Source organism: Pan troglodytes, chromosome 4 (assembly GCF_028858775.2).
Source record: "Pan troglodytes isolate AG18354 chromosome 4, NHGRI_mPanTro3-v2.0_pri, whole genome shotgun sequence".
In the NCBI taxonomy this organism is placed as follows: Eukaryota; Metazoa; Chordata; class Mammalia; order Primates; family Hominidae; genus Pan; species Pan troglodytes.
In genome coordinates this window covers 85,095,776-85,106,353 of record NC_072402.2, presented here as the reverse complement: position 1 = coordinate 85,106,353, position 10,578 = coordinate 85,095,776, and the positions used below count along the sequence as shown (strand labels likewise).

The following is a 10,578-nucleotide window of genomic DNA, read 5'->3' as shown; positions in this document are numbered from 1 at the left end:
ATTATATCTGTTATGGTGGTCTGTAATCAGTGATCTTTGATGTTACTATGGTTATTGTTTTGGCATTCCATGAACCATGACCATATAAGACAGCAAACTTAATTGATAAATGTTGGTGTTCTGACCGCTCTACCAACTAATAGCTCCCTCATCTCTCTCCTTATCCTCAGGTCCCTCTATTTCCTAAGACACAATAATATTATCATTAGACTAACTGATAACTCCACAATAATCCCTAAGTGTTCAAGTGAAAGGAAGAGTAGCACATTTCTCATAATCTCATTTGAACTGGTTTGAACTTTCAAGTCTCTTTGTTTTAAAAATACATTTTGGGCCGGGCGCGGTGGCTCACGCCTGTAATCCCAGCACTTTGGGAGGCCGAGGCGGGCGGATCACGAGGTCAGGAGATCGAGACCATCCTGGCTAACACGGTGAAACCCCGTCTCTACTAAAAATACAAAAAATTAGCCGGGCGTGGTAGCGGGCGCCTGTAGTCCCCGCTACTCGGGAGGCTGAGGCAGGATAATGGCGTGAACCCGGGAGGCGGAGCTTGCAGTGAGCCGAGATCGCGCCACTGCACTCCAGCCTGGGCGACAGAGCGAGACTCCGTCTCAAAAAAAAAAAAAAATACATTTTGTAAGGTGATAGCTTCCATAGATAGTGATTCCTCTGATGGATCAGGGCAAAGTTAATTGAAATTCTTCCATTCTGTGATTTATACTTCAATAATAAAGGATTCACCATTGTAATGGCTATTAAAAACATCTGTGATTCATGAGAGGAAATCAAAATATCAACATAAACAACAGTTTGGAAGAAGTTGATTGCAACCCTCATAGATGACTTTGAGAATTTCAGGACTTCAGTAGAGGAAGTATCTGCAGATGTGGTGGAAACAATAGAGAACAAGAGTTTAAAATGGAGTCTAAAGTTGTGACTGAATTGCTACAGTCTCATGATAAAACTTGAACAGACGAGGAGTTGTTTCTTACGAATGAGCAAAGAAAATAGTTTCGTAACATGGATTCTACTCCTGATGATTCTATGATCATTGTTGAAATGACTACAAAGAATTTAGAATATTACATAAACTTAGTTGATAAGGTATTGACAGAGTTTGAACAGATTGACTCAAATTTTGAAAGAATGTCTAATGCAGGTAAAATGTTATCAAACAGCACTGCATTCTTTTGAGATATCTTTTATGAAAGGAGAAGTCTGTTGACATAGCAAACTTCATTGTTGTCTTATTTTTAGAAATTGCCATAGCCACTCCAACGTTCAGCAATCACCACCCCAATTAGACAGCAGCCATTATTATCGAGCCAATACCCTCCACCAGCAAAGATTACAATTCACTGAAGGCTTGGGTGATTCTTAGTATTCTTGAGCAATAAAGTACTTTTTTATTAAAGTATGTACATTTTTTAGAAATAATGCTATTTCATATTTAATAGACTACAGTATAGTGTAAACATAACTTTTATATACACTGGGAAATCAAACATTTGTGTGACTCACTTAATTGTGATATTTATTGTATTGGTCTGAAACTGATCTCACAATATCTATGGGGAATGCCTGTAATATATAATAGCTATGCATTGTGACCTTGAGTGTGTATGTGTGTATAAATGTAATTTTTTAAAGCAGTGAAGTGTGAAAGCAATGCACTTGAGTTAGAAACTTCACTCTAACCCATGTTCTACCACTTTTGTTTTTTAGTGGCTGAATTCTTTGTCCTTATGAAATTTCTAAAGTAAAAATAATATAGTGAAGTAAATTGGGTAGAACTTAGGCACCCTCAGGTTTTCTTAGAGCTTAACAATCTCATGAAACTCCAAACATGAAATCTGGCAACCTGGGACTCTGAAATGAAAGCGTATTTCCAAGTTATATTTGTGGCAGGACCACTTAATAAACTGTTAAATTATTATTTGCATTTCCATGTTTTTTTCTTCCTCAGGTTACATATATTTGGGATTTGTAATTCTTTGTCCTCCAAGAGTTTGGAGAAGCTTGAGTTAAATGAACATTTTGTTTTCATAAATATCCAATGCAGTGAGGGGAAAATACAAGCTGTTCTGGAGCGGTTGAAAGAAAGCAGAGAATGTGGAGGAAGTAAGTATAAAGCAAGAAATTCCCAAAAGTAAAGAAAAGACTAACACTTGTGATTCCTACCAGTGATGATGGCGCTGATTCCTAGCTGCGCCCTAGAAAGGTAGTAAAACCTCGGAGGGGAATGGTTAAACGGTAAACCCAGAGGTGTTGCACTCAAGCTCAGCAGTTTCCAGCCTTGTCTGAAATTTTCAAGTCTTTTTTATGATATTGAAACAGCCGAGAAATATACAGGGGTTTTTTTCCCCTAATTACTTGGTGTAAAGATGGAGAAAGCTTCCTGTAATACAGTACAATAATAGACAAGATAGAAATTCTCAACAGTTGAATGTTAGGATTTCGGTATTGCACTTGTCTTGACAAAGGACAGGCAGACAGATCAAAAGGTACAGAGTGACAGAATCAAAATTTCAGTATGTCTTAGGTAATGCAGTCTTAGAACAAGGGGCACACCTACAACTCATTTAACCTTTTAACAATCAAAAGCGCTTAAACATCTGACCCTAAACTACTGTTTAATTCCGTTCTTTTAAACAACGGTTGGCCGGGCGCGGTGGCTCACGCCTGTAATCCCAGCACTTTGGGAGGCCGAGGCGGGCGGATCACGAGGTCAGGAGATCGAGACCATCTTGGCTAACACGGTGAAACCCAGTCTCTACTAAAAATACAAAAAATTAGCCGGGCGAGGTTGGCGGGCGCCTGTAGTCCCAGCTACTCGGGAGGCTGAGGCAGGAGAATGGCGTAAACCCCGGGGGGCGGAGCCTGCAGTGAGCGGAGATCGCGCCACTGCACTCCAGCCTAGGCGACAGAGCGAGACTCCGTCTCAAAAAAAAAAAAGAACGGTTTAGCTATTGAACTTGTTTCCAAAAAGCTTGAAATAAGTATTTTAATATTATGAAATAGATCTTGTGGTATTTTTTGCTTTCTTCAACCATTAGGTTTCAAGTATGAACCATAATTCCAAATGTCCATGAATTATCATATTTGCAAACCTTAAACCAATAGCAGAATAAATTATTTCCCTTCTGCAAATCCTGTCTGGAGTTCTTTTTCTTTTTCTTTCTTGGCACACTATTTTCCACCTTTCCAAATGTCCTCATGTTATTATGTGCTCACACTTCCAACAGGGTAAGCAATGATCATTTCTGTCTGGAAGGCGTAACTGGTCCATGTATAATGGAGGAGACTGAAGGAGATCTGTGAAGTGTGTGCCTATGAGAGCTACTCATTTTAGTTTTATGAGTTAGGAGTCAGAACTATGGTTTTCTCTCTATTTTTTTTTCTTTGCCTTTTAAAACCTAGGATTTTATAAGTATTAAGTAAGGCCGTTACAATTCAACTTTGTCAATGTTGCACCAAACATGGGCTTTTAAACCAGATGTGTTCTCAATTAGGATATCTTCTAAAATTCAGGTAGTTTACAATTTTTAGTTGCTAATATTGTGAAGAAAAGAAGTGACTTCCAGACTCTGTGTATGTGTGTCTGTATACATAGATACATCTCCTCACCTATAGTGTGCATATTCACACTCAAAATTCCATGCTTTGCTCTTTTTATGGTTTTGGTCATTGGCAGCAGGAAATATATTTTTATCTTGAAGTAGTTGTCCTTTTGACTTCAAATGACACACATCAGGATTAATGAAAAGTATATTGGCAAGTCTTTCAAACGTTAGCTCTATACTTTTAAAAATAATCTGTATATGTCAGCTTCAAAGTCTCGTAAAGGCAATACAGACAGGTTCTTCTCCTGCCGAATGAACAAGTAAAAATTTCTTCTGTATTTCAAGAGGCTTTTTTTTTCAGCGTGAGAAATCTTTTTTGAAAGAAGTCTCTTTCTCATTTGCAGATCATAGGACTATTTTCACTTCTTGTCCATTCTCACATTTGGATAAAACAACTTTGTTTTTGAATGCATACATAAGCCACCTGGCTTGCTTTTCATCGTCAGCCTAATGGGTGAATGGAATGAGACTGCCAGCAGCTTGAAGCAAATCTAGAAAGGGCTGTTCTGACAATTTCTAAGTCCTGAAAATAGCACACTGCCTTTCTGATAGTGTATTCAATTTATTTAAATGGTTGTGCTGAGGGAGAATCATTTTTCCTTCTGTTGCTCCTTCCATTATTTTCTGCTTCTTTTGCCATTTGACTTGATTCACTGACTCTTAAGATCTCCACCACCTTCCTAAACACAACTTGAAAAAAATTACTTTGTCAAGGATGAGGGCTTTTCTATTTTTTCACTGATCAAATTCAATTGCATATTTATTTATTAAAATATACATATACAACATAACACAGATATTTTTGCAACTGGAGATACGTTGATAAAAGCAGCACATTGGCCAGTGTAAATTGTCCAGATAGGGTGGAACTCAAGCAAAATCCACAGTAGTGCTTACAGGCAGGCTAATTTGGAGGAAGAAAGAATAAAAAAAGGATGGGACATCCGTTTCCTCCACCTTTGTAAAGCATTTATCATTTCGAGGTAGAAATAGTAATACGTTTCTTTTCAAGATTTTTAGTTTATACTTTTGAGATTTTTTGTTATTGTTCTTGTTGACTTATAGGTGTCTCAGTTTCAGGAAACACTGAAAGTGACTTAAACAGATACAGTACAAAAGGAGACATTGAAAAATCACTTGGAAAATAAATGGCATGGAAAAAAATGGCAAGCGGAAAGACCATGTAAATCCAGCAGGAAGTACACAGAACATGTTTTGGTCAAAATTATTTACTAAATCCATTACTAATGGATGGCTACAAATTATCTCAAACCAACCCCACAGTTAATGCAAAGAAGATGGCACAGTCAGTTAACTAATTTATGACAGTAATAAAATCAAATTAGTTACTTAGGAGAGAAAAAAATTACACCCCTTCTAAAACTAACTTCCAGTTAAATGTCAGTAAAATCACTGTTTAAGCGGTTGGAATAATGTGGGCCACATATTCTTTTCTAGTATTGTCAAGAATACTTAATTAAATTAGCTAAATAGTTTTATTGCATTACCTAACATAAGCCAGATAAATATTGGAGTACAGTAATAATAACAAAGGAAACACTATGCACCATAACCTTGACTCAGTAATTTTTTGATATAAAGCCCTTCAGTTGATTTTGATTTACAAAAGCGAGAGAAAATATAGAATTCTCTAGTGAAGACTGCTATTTGATTAATCAAAAAAAATCCCCCACCAACTCTGATTCTTCTATTATTTTTTATAAGCATCAGTATCCAGAGGCCTCTTTTCATCTCAACTCCTTCAGCTTATTGTAACCTGCTTACTTCAAAACCAATATATGAGAAAAAGTACGTCCTAACGTAAATCTCCACAAGTTTATCATTTCTATATTGTACTGGAGGTTCTAGCTAAAACAATTAGGCAATTAAAAGATAAAGAACCCAGGCCGACAGTGGTGGCTCACGCCTATAATCCCAGCACTTTGGGAGGCCAAGGTGGGCGGATCTCGAGGTCAGGAGATGGAGACCATCCTGGCTAAAATGGTGAAGCCCCGTCTCTACTAAAAATACAAACAAAAAAAAATTAGCCGGGCACGGTGGCGGGCGCCTGTAGTCACAGCTACTCGGGAGGCTGAGGCAGGAGAATGGTGTGAACCTGGGGGGGTGGAGCTTGCAGTGAGCCGAGATAGCGCCACTGCACTCCAGCCTGGGCGACAAAGCGAGACAGAGCGAGACTCCGTCTCAAAAAAAAAAAAAAAAAAAGGAACCCAGACAGATTTAAAAGGGAGAAATAAGACTATATTCTTTTGCAGATTACATGATCTTATATGTGGAAAATTATAAAAACTACAAATAATTGCAAAAACCACAATTTCTTTTGCACCAACCTGATAATAAATTAGTTCAGAAATATTTGAGGATACAAGATCAACATATAAAAATCAATTTGTATCCACTAGTAATGAAAATTTGAAAATACAATTAATAAATTATTTTTGTTTTTATAAACATTATAAATGTTTTACAAAGAAGTACAAGACTTGTATACTGAAAGCTACAAAACAGTATTAAAAGTAATCAATAAATAGACATATCATGTTCATTGCATTATTTTAAAATTGATTTGCAGATTCAACACAATCCCTATCAAAATCTTAGCTTTCTTTACTTCAGAAATTGGCAAGTTGATTGAAAAATTTATCTGAAAATGCAAAAGACCCAAAATAGTCAAAAATTCTTGAAAATAAAGAAAAATTTGCAAGACTTACATTTCCCAATTTCAAAACTCACTATATAGCTTCAGTAATCAAGATATTGTGTTAGTAGCATACTGTAGATGGACATTAGTGAAACAGAATTCTGAGTCCAGAAACAAACTCTAGGTTAATGGTAAGTTGATTTTCAACAATGAAGCCAAGAAAATTCCATGAAAGAAAGAATAGTCTTTGCAACAAATGGTGCTAGGGCAAATGGAAACTCATGTACAAATTAATAAATATGGAATGGTACTTCATAGCATGTAAAACATTAACTGAAAATAGATTACATACATAAATTTAAGAGCTAAAATTACAAAGCTATTAGAAGAAAATATAGGCATAATTATTTTTCTTTTTTATATTTATTTTCTCCACTGTACATACATTTCTTTGACCTTGGATTAGGCAGTGGTTTTTAGATATAATATGAAACTGCAAGCAATAAACAGTAAAATAAAATAGTATTCACTAAAATTAATAACATTTGCGTTACATCTGTACCTATAATATATTAAAACTCTTACAACTAAACAGTAGAAATACAAATAGCACATTCTTTTTTTTTTTTGAGATGGAGTCTTGCTGTGTCACCCAGACTGGAGTACAGTGGTGCAGTCTCAGCTCACTGCAACCTCTGCCTCCTGGTTTCAAGTGATTCTCCCACCTCAGCCTCCCCAGTTCCTGGGATTACAGGCAAGGACCACCACACTTGGCTAATTTTTGCAGTTTTAGTAGAGATGAGGTTTCATCACATTGGTCAGGCTGGTCTTGAACCTCTGACTTCAAGTGATCAGCCCACCTCGACCTCCCAAAGTGCTGGGATTACATATGTGAGCCACCATGCCTGGCCACAAATAGCTCAATCTTAAAAAACAGACAAAGGATTTGAATTGACATTTCTCCAAAGAATGTATATAAATGCTCAATAAGCATGTGAAAAAAAGGATCCACATAACTGGTCAAACCATGAGATACCACTTCCTATGCAATAGATTATCTAATCAAACAGATGGAAAGTAAGTGTTGGAGAAGATATGGACAAATGGGAACTCTCATGCATTACTGTGGGATTGCAAAATGGTACAGTCACCTTGGAAAACTGTTTCAAATTACTTCATAAAGTTATACATAGTGTTAACATGTGATCCATCAATCCTGCTGTTAGGTATAAACTCAAGATAGAAAACAATGTACGCACACAAACACACAAGGAGATTCAAAGCATCATTAGTCACTATAATCATAAGGTGAAAACAACCCAAAATTTCCATCAATGAATAAACAAAATGTGACTTATTTATGCAACAAAATTGTATTCACCACAAAAAGGAATGGGTTGTGATACATACTACAAGATTAATGAATCTTAAAAACATTAGGTTGGCTTTTCCTATTGTCTGTTGTTTATTTTTGTGTGCTTTTTTACTTTTTCTATGTTTTTGTTTATTTTTGTAATTTTGAATGCTCTTCCCAGGTTTACAGCGGCAATGAAACTGAGACTATGCTCATAAGCTCAGTGTTTGAATCCAAAGCATCTTTAAGATATTATTCAGTCAAGTGCTGTTCACTCTAAAGGGAAAAGAAAATTAATCCAATTTATTTTATCAGACATAAGCCATTTTTGGCTCCAAGGTTCTAAATATAATTACTTCTTTTAAAAGGTGGCTCAGAAGGGAAATTGGAACTCTTCTTAGGACAGGGCTGAAAGACTGTCCTAAGCAGATCAAAGGTGAGAAACAGCTTGGGAGAGCAGGGCAATTTTATGGGAATGATCCAATTTAGGAGTCATCAAACAAAGAGTTTTGCTGCTATGATTTTTTTAAGTATAGAAATGAGAAGTGATAACTCTGGTTTGTGATGGATTGGCAAATAAGAAATACAATCAAAGAAGGAAGTTTCTCAAGAACATGTGCTGATGAACTCTCTACAGTATATTTTATTTCAATTACCTGGGAATAAATGTTACTAACCTATCCTTGGCAAAGTTTTACTGTAGGTATCAGGAAATCTTTACTGAGAGACAGGAAAAGATAGAGCAGTAAATCTTTATCGAGCGACAGGAAAAGGTAGATAAATATAGGAGAAAATGAACCACCTAAGATTAGTCTATACCAATAATAATAGGATGAAATTTAGAGTCTGTTGCATACCAGTTCTAGGAAGACACACAAGTTATTAAAAAATCGTATCCCAATTTCTCCAACAATCTATTTTCATAGAGACAGGGTTTCACCGTTTGAGCCAGGATGGTCTCGATCTCCTGACCTCGTGATCTGCCAGCCTCGGCCTCCCAAAGTGCTGGAATTACAGGCGTGAGCCACCACGCCCGGCCCCAAAATTTCACCTGTTTTTAAAACACCATGCATACAAAATAAAACAGGTCAGCTGGCCAGATTCAGCCTAAAGCCTTCTGGTTTGGGGTCCTTGGTTCTAAAGCCTGCTCCAGGAAATTAGTTCAATTATACAGGAGAGAGAGCATCTCCATGGAGGACCGAGTAGAAAAACATTTTCAAAGTCAGAGTGAAGGCTGTGGAGTTCTGAGGGCAACAGTAGAATTTTCTTCCTCAGCTAGATCATTAAAAGCAGAAAAGACATCAATTTTTTACAATCATTATGGGCAGCTTAGCCTGGAGGCAGAAAGCTGAATCAGACAGGCTTGACTTTTAGGATAATGGGAAAGTCGTGCGTTTTTATGTTAGCATTTAACCTTGGAATAATGACAACATGCTTGAAAACCAGGTCAAAGAGCTATGGCAAATAAATGAAATACATTTAAAAGCTACATGAGTAAATGCCAAGCTGTGGTCCATATAGCAATCTATGATATTGTGGCTTCAACTTTTTCCACTCACAGGAGAAAGCGAAAAAGGAGCAGCTGCTGACATTCAGAAACTGATGTGGGTGGCACCGACAGCTGGATCATGTTATTCTTTTCTCGAACATTAACAGTCTCACAGAGTACCAACCTCAAACAAGGTTACTCTGATATCATGGGTAGAATGAGACAATATGGAGCAACTACATAATTTTTTCTAAGCCAATATAAAAGCAAAGTCACTGTGCCACTCACAAAATACCAAGCACTCTCTTTCGGCTAAAATGAATGATGGCTACTTCTTTACCAGTTAGAGCTTTAGCCTTACTCTAGTCTCCCCTCTTTATAAATAAGATCTATTGAGAATTGACCCTGCTTTCTGACGGCCAATTTAGAGAAAAGCTCACCTTTCTTAAACCCTTCCCCAAGTCACCCAACTAAAGATCAAATCTTGTAACAGGTTCCCACTAACATTCTGTCACTGAGACATCTCATATCTCCCCATGGTGTCTGTTCTTCCTTGTTACAATGATCAATAAATCCAACATGTTTTACCACAGGGGTGTCCCTGCTGTTCTTTTCCTGAAGGTCATCCACATGTGTGAACAATCAGAATAGTTTACCACACAACCAATCCATTTAGGGCAAAAGGTGATGACCTTGAGGGTGGCTGGAATGACTATGCCCAGCGGAAAGCACTTTCCCTGACACTTACAGTTGGGGCTTACCTCATTCTATTTCTGCTCCTTGCATGTTGCTTGATTAGGCAATTTTTCTGTCCTTGATAAATGCAGAGGTTTTGCAGGCCTTTCTGAGATTCATTATTCAGACAGCAGATTACCAGTGTTTACACATTTACTCTGTGTGACCTTACTCAAAAACCAATGAAGTACAAACATTCCTCTTAAAAGATCAAATTGAGAGTAAAAATTGTATTGTAGCATAAATAAATACACTTCAAGGAAGGCAAGGGTTGCATTCTCTCTCAGTTGTATAAAAGACAAGCAATTAAATTCCAAAATGCTATTAAGCATGGCACTTAACAGGAAAATATATTTTGTTTGTGTGGCTTCAGAAGACAATAAGTGTAGTCATGTGTAGAACAGGATGTAATCTGGCAAATTTGTAGACACAAGGGAAACGTTATATTCAGTTTAGGTAAATAAGTGTCAAAACAGTAAAATGTAAAACCAGGACAGCCAACATTGTTAGATGTCTGTGGCTTTTTCTTGACATTAGTTCTGTTACCAACACAGAAAAAGCTATACAGATATTTACTTCTACTCTATAATAACAGAATTGTTAAACTTTTATTATGGACTTAAAAACAAATATGAAAATAAAACAAAAAACAAAGGCCCATATATATGTCCTGTAGACATAATATATGCAACTAATATATACACATAAGGATATCCAA

The 10,578-nt window shown here is 36.8% G+C and overlaps 1 long non-coding RNA gene across 1 annotated transcript; it reads left to right on the top strand.

Moving 5' to 3' along the window:
- Positions 1-1,972: 1,972 nt before the first annotated feature.
- LOC134810018 (uncharacterized) lies at positions 1,973-9,715 on the top strand. Its single transcript, XR_010157079.1, has 2 exons — positions 1,973-2,121; positions 9,198-9,715. It is a non-coding gene; the product is annotated as an uncharacterized LOC134810018 (long non-coding RNA).
- Positions 9,716-10,578: the final 863 nt, after the last annotated feature.